Source organism: Dinoponera quadriceps, unplaced genomic scaffold (assembly GCF_001313825.1).
Source record: "Dinoponera quadriceps isolate SergipeBrazil2010 unplaced genomic scaffold, ASM131382v1 scaffold1578, whole genome shotgun sequence".
NCBI lineage: Eukaryota > Metazoa > Arthropoda > Insecta > Hymenoptera > Formicidae > Dinoponera > Dinoponera quadriceps.
Window position 1 is genome coordinate 233339 of NW_014555832.1, and position 22143 is coordinate 255481.

A 22143-nucleotide genomic window follows, 5' to 3' on the forward strand; every position below is an offset into this window, starting at 1 on the left:
TTTATTTTATGCTAAATGGATTTTCTCGTAACAAAATTTTAATTCGCTGTTACCTTATAAAGATATTCGAAGTTACGTTTTAGCGAGAAATCGCTTCATGTAATCCACTGTAATTTACGATTTCGAGTGCGATTTTTGAATAATTTAGCGTGTGAGAAGAGCCCGACTTTCCCAGCTTGTGGCAATCAATACATAATAAGGGAGATCTCCAGTCTCTCCGCTTTATACATATATTAATCGCATCCTACGTTGCGCATAATTATTTAAGGAAAAAGAAAAAAGCACGTGAGAGAGGTTTAATCTTAGAACGTTACAAGTGCATTATTAATACCGCCAAGAATATCTAAATATGAAGTAGTTGGGTGGGAGTTGAATTAAAATTAAAGCTATTTTAAATAACAAAAGAGAGGAAAAGAGAGAAGAGGGGGAGAAGGAAGTCAGAATAAATAGATGAATGACGGGTGAAACGTTCGCACAGTGACGCGTGTAAATGTAGAACGGATGTTTCACTCGGACACATTAAAATTATTTTAACCAGCCTCTTTTCTTCTAACGATCCACCACTACACGACAAGGCTCGCGTTATTGCTATTGCGAGAATGATCATTTAAAACTCTCTGCCGCGAAGTAATCCCCGCTGGTTCACCCTCGTAATCACCCCTTATCGCGACTACCCGTTGTTCGCTATCTTTTAATAAATAATCAATATTTCCCGTGGCGGGATGGAAAAAAGAAACAAGGGAATCAAATGCTCGCGAGAGAACGCCACGAAAATGCCCTTATCGAAAAGATCAACTGGCGATATTAATTCCACCGAGCTCGTCCCTCCTTCCCGCGTTAAATGGCGGATTTATGTATCTCTAGGAGGATCACCTTCACTTACACTAATATCGAACCGCACGCGCGCAGGTATTATCGCGGCGTGTTACTCCGGGGTGGTCGATTAGCGAGATAAGGAACGCAGAGGAGCGGTCTAGCACATCTCGCCTATATAGCGGGGCTAACTAGTGTTCCGCAACTTTATCCGCCGCACAATTCGAGTTGCGTTCAGCACGCGAGCGCGACTCCGCAAACACACTCGTTGGAAACATCGTAATTCACGAATCGTCCGCGCGTCTCTCCAACATTAGATAGAATTTATCCGACCTCTTTACAGCGCGTACTTTTCGCCTCGTTATCCGCGAAAAAGAGAGAGAGGGAAAGAGGGGGGGGGGAGGAAAGAACGACTACTAAACATAACTTTAGAAAATTGTACAGAGGGAAAAGGGGATTACATGACGAAGTGAGTAAGATGACTCGTTAATTTTCTAAGCTAATGACGAATAATAAATCAGTGCCCGATTCTTCTTCTTTATTAGCGACCACAATGTACATACCGATATTTGGTTGTTTTGTAATTTTTTTTAAAAACGTTGGAGAACCAAGTGATCGTTGACCGTCGCTAGTCGCAAAGGATGGCAACTACTAATAATATGAAAAATTTGTGAAAGTTATTTTTTGCACGCATACAAAAATGTATTTTTACTAACATATGGGAGGAAGATGACGAAATTGACGATCTCAAAAAATTTAAATTAAACTATATTCTAATTTATTTATAAATTCGTCAGCTGATGATAGGCAAAGCTTAAGCTACTTCGAAAAAAATTGATCATTATTCTTAAGTCTCGAGACAAGAAAATGAGAAAAAATCGACAAATCTTAAAACCGTCACCTTCCCTCACTCTTACGTATAGATTCGATACAATGACAACAACGACTCGGTCGCGCGTGTTGAATCCGCTTGACTCGCTAAACGGCACTTCGTTTCGATAAAATTATCCGTTAATACGCGCGCTGTCGCGACGGCTTAATAATAGAACAGGACATCCGCTTTCATCCGTTACACGATATTTCGATAATATTTTCCGTCGCCCAACATCGCCGGGGGGCAATTTTCAGGACAGTTCGCAATATCTGCTCGTAAATTCGAAACGTTTCCGCTCTCTCTCTTTCTCTCCACTGTCCCTTCTCTTCACCAGCCTCAGTCAAGAACCGGATTTACACGCGTAATATACTGCCGCAATCCTGATATTGGCAATTCAGCAACGATATCGTAAAGTGTAACGACAGTAGTCGTCGCTGTATCTGATGACGCTCGAGTACGTTCCATATACCCTCTACGTGTATGTGACGCACGGCAATATTGATACCTAACTTCAATGCGGCGCGATTTAACAATGCACATAGGCATCTTTCATCGACAGATAATTAACTCGTATAAAGAAGATCTGCGCGAACTCGCGAAAAATCTTTCCGAGAATGTTTACGGGCTGGAAAAGAAAGAGAACGATTGAGACGCGTACTCTCTTAAGTTGAAACAGTGTTCTATCGATATTCAATGAGTATTCATTAATTGTTTGGGGAAACTCTTCCACATAGCTCTTTTGTCTAATACTTCACCTTGATCTTGGCCAGTGAAAGTATCATTGCGAATCGACATTGTGAGAGAAATCTGGGAACACGTTCACTCCTTTTAATTTGGTTGAATATCTTAAAAAATGAAAGGAAAATCGAAACGTTGTTACTCGATGCGAAAGAGATCGCGATCTGTAGGTTTTGAAATAATTCATAACTTAATAATTCTTCGGGCCATACGCAAACTCGCGTAAGAGATCGTCGGTGTCTCGCAGTGTCTCATCAATGGCAAGAAGGACGATTTCGTGAACGAACGCACGATGTCCGGTTCGCGTGTACACAAGCCCTATAAGTCGTCTCGCACGCAAAAGCTCGCAATTAACGTCAAGATATCCACTAGGTAAAAAGGACTCATCAGAAATTCTACGAGCAACGACGACTAAGAAATAAACGACGTGGAGCACCGATGCAGAAGACGCGATAATTCGTATAATAGCCGAAGTCGTAGAAAGTGTATCAGCAAAGTCCTCCGCGATAAGGCGACTGTAATTGCAGTTGTATTATGACGATAGAGATCACGGACGTGTTCTAGTTCGTGACACGATGCTGGAACAGCCGATGGCATTGCTGAGACTTCAAAGTGACGACATACATAGCTCCGACCCGATCGCTTCTCCGATCTTTTGTTAAAAAGAAAAAAATTGGAGAAAGTTTCGGAGTTATTCTGTACGCGATACAAATAATGGAATGTAAGTATTATTCTTAGTAGTTATTCTTAGTGCCGTTAAATGAATACGGAGATGGAGGAGACACAGACGATTACCTCAGAAAGATACCATGAGGGATTTTGACAAAAGACACGCAAAAGATACGAGAATAATTAATGTTACTTCCACCCGGAACACCTGTCAAGTTACGACGTAGTCGTTCTTTAACGAACCGCGTTCCGTGGCCGGGATACTGCAGAATTTATTCGGGCAAACCCATTAAGACGATGTCATTATAAAACCTCGTTAACTGGGATCCTCAGCACGATTCGAGAAATCGAACCGCTCTGACGAATATCATCAAATACAAAAACGCGTCCCGTTTTCCCTTTCCTACATTTTTCTTCTCTCGAGATGCAAACAAGACTGCACAAAAACGTATGTCGCGCGAATAAAGATGGAAAATATATTCAAATAAAATTCTCTCTATACTTCATAAAGATAGAATTTTATCAAAATACTCGCTCTCTCTCTCTCTCTCTCTCTCTCTGAAGATTGAATATTTAATTCGAGAAACTTATTATTTCCAGTTTGTTTTAATATTTATCTACTCGCTTTTCTTTTCTCATTTTTTTTTCCCTTTTATCTTTTTTCTATTTGCGAGGTACACCGACTGCGACAATCTTGATTCTCAATGTAACACAAAAAGCGAGAGTAACAGTCCTGCACCTAGCAACAGGTGGACCCCGCGCCTCGAGGTCATCATGGGGTTGCACACAATAACCCGGGGAATCGATAGTAATTATCTGACAGCTCCCACACGTAAATATCCCTGAAATACAGACTCCATTTTCGCTTCGTAAAAGCCGAAGTTAGCTACGCGATCATGACTACGTCTAATCAAGGCAGGCAATCTTCTTATGTATTTAGAGAAAAGGACGTTTCGATATTCTATATTTCATTGAAACGCTATATAAAATACACATGTTTAATATCAAGCTACAATTTAATGTTGAACTTTCAAGAGAACCATTGAGAAGATGCATCACGATGATACCTAACAATATTAAAGGAAAATCCACACATGTAAGAAGATTAAAAAATCAACGCAGAAATTCGCATTTTCCTTTTGCAGTATAATTAACTTGTGGCGCGCAAAATCACGATGCACGAAGAAAATTCCGTTCCCTCTCGGAGAGATCGTATGAAAGCTCTTATTACGAAAGTCCGGCGCGAATTTTCTTTCCAGATGTAATTGTCGCACGATGTAATCTGACGCCGTAATGAGGTAACAGAAAGATGAGAGGAGAGAGAGAGAGAGAGAGAGAGAAAGAGGGAAAGGGCCTTCCAAACGGTATTCGCATAATGCGAAATTGTAATTGGGGCTATACCGAGACCGCACGAGGCCGCTGATAAAATATTGACCGCAGTTGGGGTTTCCGATAAGCAACGCATACACTGAGGCCGCGTCGTTATTGTCGAAAACGTACCTTCAAAGGCAACGTGGTGTGTAATGTTCGCCATCACATGTCAACCTCCAATCTCTCTCTCTCTTCGCTCACATTCTCCCCCTTTCCCCGTTTTCCGCGGCAAAGTAACTGCGAAAATTTCCCCCCAGAGAGCGCGGCTCTCTCTTCTCCTTCCGTGGAGAAACAGGATATCGAATTTTCCGCTCCCGGAAAAAGAATTTTCCACTCCCAGAAGAGTGGCCGTGATGTCGCGAACGTTTACCTCGTCTTAAGATACTACATGCCGTTTTGCTTCGACTGAAAAAGGGAGAAAGGCGAGGACGAAGATCGATGTTATCGGGTGCGCCTCCATATAACTATCTCCCACGAATCCTTGTAAACAATATCGCGGATTAGAAGATAGCATTCTGCCTGGATAGGAAAATGAGAAACATTAACAAGCGTTCACTTTGTATCGACGCTCGAGCACTTCGGCGACGAATAATTGAGCTGAACATAGTAACTGCGTCGTCGGTGAAATGATCGATTAAGATATTCAATTGCTTTTCATATTACCCGTTTTAACTGCGAAAACCGAGGAGCAAATCTGTCTTTTATTATGCGCCTGTACGGGAAACGGACGAAAACTTGTTTAACTCACAGAAGATTTATCATCATTTTTTTTGTATTCCTCTCTTTAAAATATCCCCCTTCTTAAAATAGACAACATTACCTCAGAAAAAGGAATATTGACAATTAAATTAGTTTAGGTTGTTTCTCTTTCAAATTAGAAATAATATACCAGTGAATTTTAGAAAGCTCCAAAAAAGTATTAAATCAATAAATTTTATTGCATAGTCACTTGTATATTAAAATAAATTTCAAGTTAAAAAAGTTTACTTTTGATAACATAAAACCTTAAAACACGTTCAACATTTAAACATTTGGCACTTATTGTCTGTAACTTGAATGTTATGCTGTCTAATGAAAGACGATTGAAACAAACGATTTTAACGTTTGAATAACAAAACGTAGAAAAATGGAATATTGTCCCAGGTATAACAGTGTTCGCGAGGTACAACTTCCTCTATCTCTTGAAATATTTACAAAAGATTGCTTCCCAGTCGCGTTACCACCGAGTTCGGACGGATTGAATCTTTCGAATTGACGTAGGAATATATTTCCCGCTCGCTCCTCTAACATTCTCGTACGATCGATACGTTGCCACGTCATTGCACAATTTAAATGCAAATTGTTTCCCTTCGATGCTAATTCACTTTTTGTCACGTAACGGAAGCGACGACACATAAATCATCGAGTGCGCGGGATTAATTTTCTGATAAGTTCGCCGCACGATGACTACCGATGATGCTCGAAGAAGACACGATCGTAACCGCCGCGCGATCGTTATGAGGCCCTGCGAGGCGTGTAAAAGCAGAGGGCTCGGGGGAATTCCGGTGGTCATTTTATCGACCGTGCGACGAGACCGTTTCAAAGATGAGGATGTTGCCTTGCAGGATCGTTTGCCACCGTCACGTGTCGCACAAAGGATTTTAGGGCGTACCGCCGGCGCATGTGGATGCGAAAGGATAACACGTCGCGGTGCGAGAACATCGCCCGGCTAATCCAATCTGTATCGCATTTTATAACGAGCCATGAAATGCGATTAAGATTACGCGTCAACGACGCCGCGCGACGAAAAATGTGATTTTGTTAATCAACAGTAGTAATTTAATAAGGCCACGCTGCGATACGCCGATTAAACAGCACGACGTCGTGGGAATAAAAATTATGAGAAAAAATAATTTCCAATTAGCAGCGCGTTAACTCGAATAAATTGAGCGAAAGAGAGAGAGAGGAAGAAAATAAATCCTAGTTACTTTCTATATTAACTCCAAGATCGCGAATGGGGGTGCTTCTTAATTAGTTTGACGTTGACTTGAAAATCGCGTTAGAGAATTTATTTTAAACCCATGGGGAATTTGAACGGCTCGATTTTTCGACAAAATTCGCCGAACTCACCATGAATCCGCGTTATCCATGAATCCGCGTTACATTCGCGAATTCCGCACCGCAATAAACGAAATTCTACGGCTAATTGCGATGTATTACCCGAACCGGTAGTGAAAAAAGCGGCCTCGTTAGAATTTTAGCCGCGCGAGTTAATTTAATTAATCCGACCGCAATCTTCTTAACAGAAACCCGACCCGCGACTTCCGCGCATATACGAGTACACACACGAAATTCTTACCCACAGATACGCGCGCACAAATAATAACGCAAGTTGAGCGAAAAGATGTGAATTGCCGAACAATTTCCGAGGTAAAAAAGTAATCTGATATCTTTGACTTACAATGCCAAATGCAGTTAAAAACTGTGCGGCTGCTCTAATTTCGCAACGATGTCGACGGAAAATATGGAACCGCGAGTTTCCAAGCGGAGAGCGGCCTCCAGAAATCGATAATCGTTTTCTATATTAATAATGACTTTTCAAATTTCAACAGAATTCTTCGCGATAACCCGCACGATAGCAATATTATATCGTGAGGAGGAACTCGACAGCACAGCTTCTCCCGCAAATAAATAGCCCGCGTCGCGGGAAGGATACACCAGGGGAAAAAATAATCGACTGTACGCATATTTTAATTAAACGCGCGCTGGCATCGCGGGAGTATTTTTCTAGGAGCACCGTAATTAACGCCAGCCTACCTCTCTTCGTAAACTTCCGAGGGGCTCGCCCGATGAAAAGGGGCCGTTCTAACAAAAGATGCTCGCGTGCGGAAGCACGCTCCCCGAGGAAAACGAAGACGCCGCCGCGATTGCGCTTCTAAATAACGTTTAAGCGTGAATTATCGCGTGAATCTGCGATTCTTCGAGTTCGCGTTTATCCCGTCGCCATATGGACATAATTAATTAACGGCACGATCGAGAAAAGCGAATGAAACCTGATTCAGTTCTTGCGCGATTGTTCCGTTTTGTTTTTCGTTTCCGCACTCCTCTGGTACTTCCCTCTTTCGTTTCCTTCTCCTCGTTTCTTGTTTTTTTTCTTTTTACGTGGAGACCGAAAGGAAAAGAGTACTTTACGTACCAGGCAGTGTTTCCCTTTTTTTTTTATCTAAGCTTGTCGTTTTATTTGAGTTTACAAAAAGCAGTGAGCTCCTCCAAGGAAAATACTGCAGGCATTTATGATAAAAATTCTACCAGCTGCTCAGTGAGATGGTAAAAGCGAGCGTATATACTGTGCACGACAAATTCATTTTCATGGCTTACTTTGCACTTCTCGTCAAGAGAGGGAGCTTTTTATCGTGTCAAAAATAGACAAACCGAGATATGGTTTTTTGAAGTTTTCCAGATATACGGTCGTCATAGCTCTCATATCTAAAGCGCGTACGGAAAGCGGCTTTGTGTGCCTAGCCGGTGTTTTCGTACCTAAATTCGCCGAACCTAATGGAGTCGGATGGAGTGGCGCGCTGCGCTAAGAGCTTGGCGCAACGCCGGAGCTCCGATCAAAAGCATCGACGTGTTCTTACTAATTGGAGTAAACAGCATAGCCGTAACCACAATTATGCGTGTGGCAGGTAATATCGTGGAGAAACTGTCTTGGCAGAGAGCCTATCGATCCCTGTTTCATGACAAGTTGAAGACTTTGTATCTATCAAATAGAGCGAATAACGTTGAAATTATTTCCCGTTAAAAGATATTTCATTCATAATCATGTATAAATGTATATAACTATGTATAATTATATTAAATTACGTATGAAATTTGTCCATAATCATTTAATACTAATTATACAAAATTATGTATAATTAGATATAATTATCTGTTTACTATTGTGCAATTTCTTTTTCTGTGCATGCAAGAAGATCTCAGCAAGTCTGTGTCTAAGTCTTAATGTAGAAATGGCCAAAAGGTTTTTGTAGCATCAAAAATGCACAATAATATTCAGATAATTATATCTAAACATACTTAATCATACATAATTATGTATGACAAATTCCATACATAATTTAATGTAATTATGCATAATTATGTATATTTATACATGATTATGTATAAGATATTTTTTAACTGGTTCTTTAAGACACATGAGTGTCATTAAATCGACATAATTAACCTTCCGTGTGATTCGTGGGTCATTTCGGATAAACTCGTGACTTGACGTTCTCACAACTTCGCAGTAAATTGACGAAAATCGCTACGCATATAAGTACAGACTCTTCTTCTATCACCTATTTCCTTAACCCATTAACGCCCAAACGACGCGAATTTTAAGTAACTTTTCACCGAGTTTTTTTTTTATGCTATCGGTCTACAAAAAAATTTCACAGGCTCTTTTCCGACGTAAAATTTCATGTTCTTTCAGAATCCGAGGTCAAAATTGCGATTAACCATCAAGGAAAAAATATATCGCCGATTTAAACATGAAAAACGTGCAAATTTTCGAAACATTTTTTTTCTGAATTTTTTTTGCAATGATACCGCAAAGGTATCATCTTTTAATCATGATCAGAGGTGATCACGGGGGTTGAAGATTAACAGGAAATTTTTATATTAATAGTGAATCACTTATTTTTCACAAAATGGCGCCGAGAATGTGAAAATTTTATTAAAATCTTAACTTATCGTTTTCTTGAAAACTATAGACTTTAGGAAAAAGTTGCTAAGGACAATAATGTCTTAGAATTAGTCAAGGAACACTCTCAAAATTTCTCAGAATTTTTGCAGATAATTTTTGATTTTCTGATAAATTCGGGAAATCCAATTTTCCAAAAATGTCTTTAAAAATTCTGAAAAATTTTGAGAGTGTTCCTTGACTAATTCTAAGACATTATTGTTCTTAGCAACTTTTTCCTAAAGTCTATAGTTTTCAAGAAAACGATAAGTTAAGATTTTAATAAAATTTTCACATTCTCGGCGCCATTTTGTGAAAAATAAGTGATTCACTATTAATATAAAAATTTCCTGTTAATCTTCAACCCCCGTGATCACCTCTGATCATGATTAAAAGATGATACCTTTGCGGTATCATTGCAAAAAAAATTCAGAAANTGTTTCGAAAACTTTCACGTTTTTCATGTTTAAATCGGCGATATATTTTTTCCTTGAGGGTTAATCGCAATTTTGACCTCGGATTCTGAAAGAACATGAAATTTTACATCGAAAAAGAGCCTGTGAAATTTTTTTATAGACCGATAGCATAAAAAAAACTCGGTGAAAAGTTACTTAAAATTCGCGTCGTTTGGGCGTTAATGGGTTAAATAGAAATTCCAAGTCTCACCCTTAATTCAAATTTTATAGTCAATTCGAATACGTGGATACGTTTAGAGAAAAATGACTACTAATTCTGATATTATTTTCGCGTAAACAGATTATTGTTACATTTCGAGTTATTATTTTTCCATCGGAATAAATTGGGTAGATATACTTCTCTCGATCAACATAAAATATTTCGACATTAATTTATCCTTCACATTAATTTGCGGCACACGTAACAGATACGATAATACGAACGCGATATCGATAGGTACGCCACAGCATCCGTGCGACCGTATCTTCACAAATGCAACAAGTCGCGGGTTCGCGGACTTCCGCGGGAAAATCCAATTGCCGGAGGCAATCTGTGCCGTGCTACTTTTCTCGATTGGATCGCGCCGACAATAAGCCCGCGAAATTTTCGCATTTTTCCATACCCGTGGGTAGAACCGATAACGTAGACAGAGGCGAAAAAATGCGAAATCGATCATATTCATTGTAATCTTGGCGCATAGCTCGATGATGAGATTCGATTAATTCGGAGACCCTGGTGTTTTCCTTAAGAAAAATGTTGCTGCTTCGACAATATTTCATCAAGAAAACATCACGAAAACAGATTTATTAACGAGAGGTTTATTTTAATTCTCATAAATATGTTAAAATATGTTAATTTCGGTAAAAAATGACGAAAATGAACCGAAAGATGGAAACGTGACGTGACTGATACGATGTGAAGGAAACTCGAATAATTCTATTCGAGAAAGAAAAGTCAGATAGCAAAATTCAGGCGAATTAAAATTGTTAAGTACGATTTTTAATATTCAGCCAAGACATCGGATAGATTCCGTGCACGCTCTCAGGCTTCTAAGTCACATTTCGTCGCAAGCGAAGCGTTTGACGATGTTTCAAGAGCTATAGCAGAGCGCTTAGATGGAATTTTAATAAACGGCACGTGACTGCGCGCGAAGGTAGATTCCGTCACGCACAGAAAACAGAAAATAATCGTCCCTGTACAATCGCGATTGCTCTCACGCCTGCTTACTGCCACTACAGTCGCATTTGCATGATCTCGTCTCTTCTACTCCTTCGCTCCGCATAACCTCGTTTTAATTATCATACTATAATGAACTTTTGGCGGAAAAGGGAGAAAAAGAAGGAAAACAGAATCGCACATCTCTCTGTACAATGTTTCAAAAGCGTGCTTAAGAATCTCTCTCTCTTTCTCTCTGTCGCTATAATACTCAATTAATCGCGCGGTTCACGTCGTCGCTCGCGCAAGACGAAAAGTGAGAACGTCGTCACCTGTGCCAGCATCTCATCCCTTTCCACCCATCGACTTCACCCTCTCCTCTCGCGATTAATGCGACTCCCAGCCGGATGAGTTCCTCGCACACGAAGATACCGGAAGCATACCAGGTTCTCGCTCGCTCAGGTAAACGAGCCTCGACGAATGAACAGTGCCCGAATCCGGACTCCCAGGTCCAACGATCGATGCCCGGGGCGCGCTGCTATATATAGCCACCCCTGCTCACCCTGTCTTTCTGTCTCTCTCCTCCCTCGCCCATCCACATCCGCCAGGCAGCAGCCCCGCCCCGCTCCCTTCATCCTCGCCGCTATCCTTACCCCCCTCGGTCGACCGAACCTGTGTGTGCCACAGGTTTCCCAGCGAGCGCACCTGGCGCACCTCGCGAACGTTATCCCCGGAACAAAGAGGTATTTCCATGTAGTATTATCCTGATGATCGCGCTATTGAGCTTCTCCTTGTAGCGCGTCGTTATATCGGTCTGTTAGTTGAGACCGATTAGGGTGAAGACCATGATTGAAACGCGTTTATATATGGATTTAACGTATTTAATAACAATAATAACTTTTACGTTCTAATATAGTGAAAATACTATAATGTTGTCACGACGAAATGAGTAGAGGTGGCGGAAGGAAGTTCACCATGAAGTAAATGGAATACTGAGAGATCAATATTTGTAATTATAATCATTATAGTAAAAGAATTATAGTCAGAAGGACCATTTTTCCAGTAAGTATTACTATAATGTTATAATTTCTCTCAGTGAACAATAGTCCTTTTTTAACAGATTAATATGTCTAACATGGTCTCCGATCAGATTTTCCTGTAAATTCGTGTACTATCGCAACGCAAAAACGGCTCGAATGCCAACAGAAAAATCCACATTGTTGGCGGTAATGGGCTTAATCCCTCAAGGCAGAAATACCTCACCGTAGAAAGAGTATGAAAATACAACGTCTGGATAATGTTTTCTTTTCGATTCCAAACGCGCATTCCGCGATAATGCGACAACGTAAAATAAAGCGCACGAAGCATGGTGAAGCAGTCGAACGCGATGTTCACGAACGCTACCACTTCGTCACTTATCAACGTCAATCGATACAGCTGATAATTGTCTATGGAAATTATCAGCGCGATGCGCAGAGACGAAAAACCGAAACGATGTATCGATGCAATCTCCGCTGTTATTGTCCAACGCTCTTTCACACGTTTATCGCTAAAATTGGAATAAATACTAACATTATACATCAACGTCACATACTTTATATTTTAACTCCATTTGTGTGCACTCCTTTCACATCATAACGTAATTATAAAGATATTTCGAGATAATCACGCGAAATAAGCGCACGATATTACATCATCACGCAGATGCGAGGATGACGTCGAATTTGCGGACGCAGCGTCTGAGATTCAACCTCGCTGTGTATTTGTCGAGCACACTTTGCGCTTTTTTTTTATTTTTAACACACGTACACGACTCAGAGTCCGCGCAAATTGCTAGTGACGGGAAACCCGGCTTTGTTCCGTAGCGGAATTCGACGAGGGCCCAGGTTAATCCGCCGGCGATGCGATGGGATAAACATCGATGTCGATATCCCGGGCCCGTCGGCGCTCCGGGACGATATTTTTATTTCCCAGAAATTTTATTTTGCGATATTTCATTAAACATGTACCGTTCGTCCTATAGAGAACTTTGTCTCTTTCTCTCTCTCGCGCTGCCCAGCGGGCACGAAATGAAAGCTCTGATGTTATACTCCGACGTGAATTTCGATTTTCACTAAAGCCGATTGCGACTAACGCGCGGCGTGAGCGAACGCGGCGGCTCGGAGCTTGTGGACTGTACGAAGTGCCCCCGAAACGATCGTTCCGATTTTTCTCCGATGAAAAGTTTTCTCAGAGAAAACATCCTTTAGATCGCAAGCAATTATAAAACGTAGCGAACGCTTTGCGAGGTAGAAAATGAACAATCTTGTTTTTCGTCTAATGTTCAAGACGCTCACTTTGGTTTTACAGGAATTTCATTTTAATATTTGCCGTGAAAATACTCATGCACTTCATGCTACTGCTTATAAGAGATCTTCGCGAAATCCACCACCACGTTAAAAGCTAGACCGAGGAAAACCGACTTCTCGAGAGACACGAATGACGATGTGCACGTGTTTGCGCAACTTTATGCATCCTAGTATATGGCGACAGCGAAGCATATTGAGAAAAGGCGCTAACAATAATAGCGAAGGGTGCAAAAATTTCAAAACATTGCCTCTTTCATTCACGCGTCAACCCGAAATATATCACGGTAACCTGAACAGATGTTACTTCATGGAGCCATCAGCCACCCCGCGCCTATACTTTACATAGAAGAGAATAACAGGGTGAGACGCAGTTAGATGTAACAGGAGCGAATATATACTCGAGGATGTTAAGCTAAGAACTTTATAACTAACATCTTTATTAAAATTGAAACGTCCACAGTCGACGAAACTGTTCATACTATATCTTTCGCGGATGAAATGTGCTCGAAGTTGATTCAAGTATTCGCACACGATAACAATGCGAGGAGTTTAATCGTGTTACTCCGATTACCGCTCGAATACATAAATAGTGGCAGTGATATATTCGTTGATAATCGCGACTATCGACAGTACAGAAATAACGGTAATGACGATGGGGAGATTCCGCAATCAGCGGCGATAAATTATTCGCGACACATTAAACGGACAATCTAAGTAAATTGGTATGTCTCAAATGGCGTTATTATTCATACGTGATGAGCAGTATGTATAAAGAATATACACAAAAAGATTTCTTTAGATTTAGTCATACGTAAATACATAAAGAATATGTTATTTGACATAAAAATATTTATTGTTTAAGGAACCAAACAGAGTCTTGTTTGTTGAATCAAACATTCGTTTGTTTGCTGCATTCCAAAAGGTAAATTTGTTTCAATTACAAAGATTTATTAAACCCACAGAAATCTTTCTGTGTGCAAAACCGCTTCAATTTCAATCCACAGTTTTGTCAGGCTGTCGCGGCTCACTTTCGACGCTTCCTCGCGGCGGTTATTGTGGCACCAATTAGTATGCCGGAGTCGTGAAACCCGCCGAGTAAATCCACTATGATTGCCTGGAAGTCCGGTTTGGATTTAAGCCTAACTATTTTCCTTCCTTCCTTACTGACGCGCGCGTGCAAGCTCTCGACACAAAAGTCAAGACACAAAGTCAAAACATTGTGCTACACATCGCCTCAACGATTACCCACCCTTACGTCGAACTCCTCTAACGAGGAGCAGAGAGAAATTCTTAATTGCGTCTGAAGAAGTTTTTCGAGTAAAGTTCTTGTCAGTTGGGGGTTCTTCTGTAAAAGTTTATACCGAATCGATAATCGCGTTAATGTCGAGTTTAAATAGCTAAAGCGAGTAGATTTTGTTTACGCGAAGTAGCTCTGCTACATCGATACAGCTACGTGTGTATACGTTTGTATTTGTGCCTCACGATCTCATTCTCTCAAAATATTCTATATTTCATATATTTAATTACGTTGAAATAATCGCACCCCATGAATTATTCTCGAAGAATATTGACGGTTTAAGTTAATGTACAAACGCATTAAGCATTAATGCGCGCGTAATATAACTAATTAATGAATCATGATCCATTCGTCACGCCTGTCACGTTAATTTACATCGGCCCCGGCATCGTGCGCGCGAACAAACGTTGAACAAGCTTATTGTTGTGCGATCCCCAACGCTATCTAGCGTTCGGTCAAATTGCAAGGTTATTCCGACATCGGGATCGATGCCGGGGATAATTCGATCGATAAGTTCATAGCACTGGCCCGAGCTATCGGTACGCAATATTTCGCAATGAACGCCCGCAAATCCAGTTGCCTACATTCGTTAATTTCGCATCAACGCAGCTCCCTTCATCAAAGGATTGATCGCGATGTTGGGCCGGCAGTCACGTACGCGTCAATGTGGCATTCCCGGTTTCAATCCAACCAAGTTTCGCGTTACTGCCTGTTTAACTCTTTCGCTCGCCGACGACCGCAAACAGAAGTGCACGCCCGGGAGTCGACTTTAGCGTGCCGTTCCCTATCGATGACAAAAGGTCCAAATATGATCGCGGATACACAAAGTGGTCATCGAAAACGAAATCCTTCGCTCCGAACGGAAATTAATTAATTAAGTAAACAGCGGGACGAAACTCTCGAGCACTACCCGGGTATCCTATCGATACGATTATTAATTTCCCGGAAAACCATCCGTACCTATTAATCGCGCAAAATTACTCGCTTTCCGCAATGTCCACGCTCGCATGTTTACGCGAGGGGTTTAATTACAAAATTATAATCACATCAAATTTTAATTGTATCGCGACCCGCGTATACTTGCTGAATATTCATCTTTTTACGCTCCGATCGATCGATCGATCATTTTCTAATTGCTCGTGCTTACGGTGCTGCTTACCTTCGGTCTCATTTAATTTACACACAGAAAAATATTACTTGTACTGCGAAGAAAAGCAATTACTCAATTTTTTTTATTTTTCTTCTTCTGAGTGATGATTCTCTTGGACGAAAAATATTTTCTTGACATTAAAATCTTGGTATTAAAATATATTCATTATAAATATTGGGGAAGTTCGTTATCATTTACTCAAAGGAAGAATATATTCTCTCTCAAGAACATAATAAACTTCATCAAAAAAAAAATTAAATTCGGTTAATCGGAATATATTATATAAATAAAGTTTTATTTTAATTTAGTATTCTTGATTGCGGTACTAAATTTATATGTATTTGTAATGAGTATATTTTAACACTATTATCTCAAGAAAGAGACAAATTCTTTGTCCAAGATAACCATTATTTAAAAAAAAGAAAAATGAACTGAATAATTGCTTTTTTTCGCAATATAAGTAATATGTATCTCTGTGTATCGCGATTAATTAAACACACTCGAGTTCAGCTTCAAAGAGTTTTCTCGCGCGTTTTCTATCGACATTTTTTTCTAAATTCAGTTTTGGCAAGGCGAAACGCTGTTCTCTCATTCTATCCCTCCCTTCATTCATGATAAAATCCATGCAGCGTATGCTGGCACGACAGGTGGTAATGCATCACCTTTGCGCGCGAGATGCGCGCATTCAGACACTGTTCTTCCTAAAACGACCGGAAAGGACGGGAAAAGGGGACGGTGAAACGACGCGCATACATATGTATGCATACACGAAGACGGCGTATGTAAGCAAATATCGGGCGCGTGAATCAGCGAAGGCTATGCAAAAATCGCGCCGGAATACATTTTAATCCGTTTCGCGTCGCGAGAATGCGAACGCGCCGACCGAATCGACACATACGCGGTGGAAATCGGAGAGAGAGACCGCGTGTGTGATAAAATGTATTATTTACATCGGACAGCATGTATTTACATGTAGCGCGTATCCGCGTGTTTATGCGACGTGGCTTTTAATAGACACGTTTGCCTCGATTCTCGATTTTGTTTGAGTGACGCGAAGACAGTTCGTCCGACAGCGTTAAAGCGTTACACGCGAACGGAATAATCGTGTTCGACGCGCGATTTAAATGCGCGCACGCTCGTTGCATGTGTATCAGTTGTACTTGATTATTCACGGCACGCGATTAAAAATCCGTCGTCGTAGGATTTATCGGAGATAATTCAGAGATGATCAGGGATATAGCGGAAATATTCTAGGTAGACAAAGTTATTGCCCTATCCGGTATGTTAATTATTAACTAGATACCAATGTATTTGTGACAATATTTGCGAGGTAAATATTACAAGCGCGGCCACAGTTACCGCCGTGCTGCCCTCAACTTCACACTCTCCTCACATAATCGAGTGCTTTAGCGCGATCAAAGTGTGAAAGCAAGTTGTCGGGAGTGAGTTAACGTTTCGCATAGTTCCCAGCTTTTCAGCATCGATGAAAGTAATAAGATTCTATTTGCAGGATGTGTCGGAGCTATCGTCGCTTCTCGACCCATATAACAGAGAAGATATCTAACGAACGGAGACGCGGCTCTCCCCATTGTGTCTGTTATCGATACGTCATGCGAAACAACGTTGCACGCGATTGATTCACAATCGCGAAGATATAGGTTAAATAACAAATTGACGCAAAACGATGTCTCGTAAGAATTAGCATCATCCGAACAAAATGCATCGCGACCTTTGCGCAAATAATTAAACAATCGTATACGGTGAAAATTAATTTGCTACGGAGTGAATTTTATGCTGTTTCAGTAAAATCTGTCAGTTACTATGTGCACGACGAAACAACTTGTTAAGAATACTAATTGCCATTCGCTGGATTACTTTGCTGAATCTGCAAATTATTTTGCTGTGAAAACATTATTAAAATTAGTAAATGTAGAAAAATGCGATTTTGTTCCAACAGCAAATTAACGTGTCCTAAGGACAAATTCACTCAACAGAATATTTTCTATCCCGTACGGGAAGAAGAAAGTTCCTGCAACAGAATAGATAAAAACTCGGTGACAAGAAATAAAAACTCGGCGAGAAGTATCTACGAGCGAGAACATTTGTGTGAATATTCAGCTGCGATAAAACTCGGTTGAGACAACTGAGAGACAATTGAATGAATAGAAACCTATTACAGGAATTTTTCCGTTTCTACAACCAAATTTTCATCTAGGCCCCAGACAACGGAATTGTTTTTTTTTTTTTTCATACGGTAACAAAGCTATTTCTGCTCTAATTATGAATATAACTTGCTAATTTGCTTATTCCAACTAAATTTGATTGCTGTCGCTACGATGCCCTCCCCCTTCTCTTAATCCTCATCGCGAGAATGACTCACTGCGATCATATCGGGTGTACACAAATTGTCGTGGCTATCGCGTGATTTGAGTCTCGCCAGCAGATGCGATCGCGCGGATCAAGATCTACGCGCGGCACTCCCCCTAAAGTCGCTATCGGCTGATCAAGAGAAATGATAGACGTGCGCATACGTTCGAAGGCGACATAAACGGAGATCCCAATCAGCGGGGAAACGGCCCTGAGTTTCGCAGTTCACCGTGCTCTTAAGATGTTATTAGAAACCAAGAAAGTCCTTAAGACACCCTTAACTGACTTTCGCGTGCCACCCCGCGACGATGACCCCCGCCACGTGGATGCGATCGCGCGTGTTCGTTCGTGTGCAAGCGAATCCTAAGACTTCCGCAAACGACGGCGAGATAAACACGAATATCCATCGACGTCGGCGATAGCTCGCTCTGCGGCGACGACGACACCGTCGTCGTACACGCGTCCCGTTAATCCAATCCCGAGGAAATCGCCGATGTATTTAGGCTGATTCGGTATGCGCGTGACCCGATACATATTGACTGTACAATTTTTTGCATGAGTGCAAATTATGTGGGCCACGTTTGATTCGTTGTTGAGAGAATAACATTTTATATGTATAAATGGCTCGAAACTCCCGTCAAAATGCACTTACTTCGATCAGAAATATCAAATTCGCGAGCTGGATTATATTTCGAGCGATAATCCTAAACTATAGAATAACGAGAAGCTTCGTTTCAGACGGTCTTCCACATTCACACGTGGCCTCTCGAATATTTCGAATTCGTGGATCGTCAAATTTTTTTCTATAAGCACGATACCTGTATATCTGTATTTTTTTATGTTTCGCAATGTCGACATTTCAAACAAAGAATAGTAATGGCGTGTCTGTATTGAAAATCACTAGTCTGATTGGCGCGTGCCGCTACGTGGCTCGATGAAACTATATAACGAATCGAAGAGTATAATCACAGATAATCGCCAAATGTGGGAAAATCTATTTTTTTTAAACAACGCTCCGTAACAATGCAGAGCACTTCAAGTATTGAGCATGTCAAGAGAATAACCGTGAACTCCTATTTTCTCTTTTATAAATTGTATAATCCCTAAAATTCGCCTACAGAATATGCCGAAAATGCGATTGTCAAACTGCAAGTTTTCGTGTCACCGTAAATCTCCGAATTTTTATTTGTCTCATATTTTTCATTTTTGCCAAAAATAAAACAATCCGAGGAGGTTCGTCGCGAATAGATTTCTTGACGACTATCGGCGTAAAAAATAAAAGTCATTATTGGATTGACGCGATATTTTTTGTCATCAACATTCTGTCGTAGTATCAATAGGAGTGAAAAACCCGACCGAGTGATAAAGGACGACCGATGTTTCGCGGAGGTTACGAGCGCACACATCCGATCCACCCTCGGAATAGTGAATTGCCGATAAAAGTGTTCATAAACAACTCAATGCCGTGCTTTTGGCAGTATCAGACGCGTTCATTTTATACGATAGTCACGACGAGTTTCTGTCTAGATGCCCGTTTTCAACATATATTATTACCATTGAACGAGATTTAAATTTTCAATATTTTACAGTCGACATTTAGCGCGGCTTCTGTATATTCAGCGCTACTCGTATTAAAATTAATTTTTAATGTCGCATAAGCTTATTGTCGCTGCGTCCTCTCGTTTGTGAGGAATTATGAGATGAAAGTTACTGAAATTTCAAATTTCCCTGAAGAAGATTCAACTCAAATTTCATTGAGAGAAGCATCATTAAAATTAGCAGTGATACGCACTACATATTCACATTTGAATTTCGTTCAAAGTGAAAAAGAGAGTGATGAACATAGCGCAACGCATGAAGAAAAATTGCGACAAGCTTGAAAGAAAAATTTCGACAAATTTGTCTAGATGACTTAAAGGAAACTCGGAATATCACTATTATGCTGGTTTGTAAAACATCAATTTAAGCTCTCGTTTACTTCCCCGACGCAATAGCTTTTAAGTCATAGGAATCTGCTCGTATTTCGACGAAAGTTTTCCATCCACCCTCGCGCTGCATCCCAGAAATCAACTCTCTCACGGAAGATAGTCGTGAGTTGCACGCGGCCCGGGAAGTCAACAAAAGCCAACCTCCCGGGCAACATCGCCCAGTCGAAAGAATCGCTTTCGACTAATACTCATTTCTGTAATTAACGGACTTTCGGGCTCAAGTGAGAAAATAGAGAGATAGAAGGGAGAAGAGGCAGAGGGAGAAAGAAAAAAAAAGGGAGCGGAGTACTCTGAAGAAAGGTAGAAAGAAGCAACTATACCAAAAAGTTAAAATTTTTGCAAAAAGAAGCTTGACAAAGGTTCAATAATATTAAAATAAGAGAAAAAATTATAAGAATTGAATGTAATTGTACAAGACGGAGCTATCCCGAATCGAAATTTTGGTTTTGATCCTTCAAATTTCGTCAAGAACCAATAGAAAATCTTTAAACAACAATATACGAGCTATTTTCTCCTTTGATGCTATAAATTAGATTACTAATTATTATTTTCTCCATGTTGAAGTTTAAAAAAAATTTAATGCAGAAATATAAAAAACAAAAAAATTATAACATAATCTTTTATTATAATATCTATTATATTTTATTATTGGAAATTTTGATTGATGGCGCAAACTGAATGAAGAAGAAAGAGTTATAAAGATAGCAATTGTATATCAACAATAATCAATGAAGATTTAATCGGACGGAGAAAATGTAAGCAGAAGCAAAAAATCGACAGTTTAAAAACACGAGATAACTCACAGGTTATCCCAAGAAAGATTATTAGAAGTAAGAATCAACACTTTTGAAACTTAACAAATTCCAAATTCCGACTCGAAATTTCAATCAAAAATTTCCGCTTGGTGGAAGCGAGAATTTCCGCCTTAAACTTTCCAAAAAATTATATACTAAACTTCCAAAGACGAGAAATTATTCGATGTACTACGATCAAGTTAATCGGTATCGTTTTCCTTGAGTGTCTCGAGAAGTACTGAGCGACTCGCGAATTCGCAGATCACATTTTGCGAGAGGGAAAAAACGAAGAAACAGCAGGACATTATCCAGACGTGACGGTCGATCTGCAGGTTCCATTTCGCGCAAGGACTCCCTGCCATCGAAGGGGAATAATTTCTCGATCAAATCACGGGAGCAAAAAGAGCAAGAAAAGCCGAGGATATCCTCCTCGAGCTAACTATATATAAAGCGAAGCCGCAATAACGACCGTCGTGTAACGCGAAATACGTAATTGTTTATAAATCACGACACATACGCGAAGAAACTACTTATCTCGGCGAAGTCCTGACATTACGAAAAGGCACGTTGCAAGACCATAAAGATCCGCGACGGCGAGTGTCTCGAGAGTTGCACAAAATGGAGTACTATAACGTCGTCGTCGGTTTATAGTCTCGGATAATGTACACACTAACCTTTCACTGTCCGCCCAATCCGTTCAGTCCGCTCAATCCCGCCGACGCAGCCGTGAGCAGCTTGGAGACGAAGGATACATCCGTCAGCTGGTTGTCATACTAGTCCCTCGTGGAAGAACTCCAGCAGCTCCGTAATCGACACTAGTACACAATCACTGAATCGACCGGGTCGCGACATAATACCATCGTCGGCGCACGGCACCTCGGCGTTTCCGCGAACTTTCGCGTGAAAATCGGCAAAGGAACGGGTCGTTGCCGTCGCGGCGGAAAACGAAAGGCGTTTCGAAGCAAATAATCACTAATACGTCGCGATCGTCGCGTTTAGAAACTATAACATAGGACGTCGCGTACGCGTACGACCGAACAGGTGAAAAAAAGATCTACGATCCTACGCGGACTACACGGCGTCGCGCCTGCTAGCGCGTTCCACGGTCTCTACACTAACTGGCGCGTCTTCACTTGAATTTCGCAGCTAGCGCGCGATCGCTGACCAATCGGCGGCTCGATCAACGCGCAAGCGCGCCGCAGCTCGTCGCCCGCCGTTATGCTTTGTTATGTATTGTCATTTACTTCTTATCTTCAAGTGTTCTGCATAACGCGTCTAATGACGTTCTAATGACGTGAATACGTTTCGAATGTTCGAGATCGTTAGGTATATTTCGTCCATCGTCATCCATACGGTAAGAAATTTTCTGTTGAAATACTTTCGTTTTACCTGGATTTTTCAACAAATTGCTTGGAAAATCA

At 40.7% G+C, this 22143-nt stretch overlaps 1 protein-coding gene across 1 annotated transcript in view; it reads right to left on the reverse strand.

The window, feature by feature from the left end:
* The window catches only part of LOC106745522 (voltage-dependent calcium channel type A subunit alpha-1-like), a 46659-nt gene extending 25160 nt beyond the window's left edge, over positions 1-21499 (reverse strand). The window contains exon 1 of the mRNA XM_014621207.1: positions 21397-21499. The gene's annotated coding sequence lies outside the window, so the exon portion shown is untranslated. The remainder of the gene's footprint in view (positions 1-21396) is intronic.
* Positions 21500-22143: the final 644 nt, after the last annotated feature.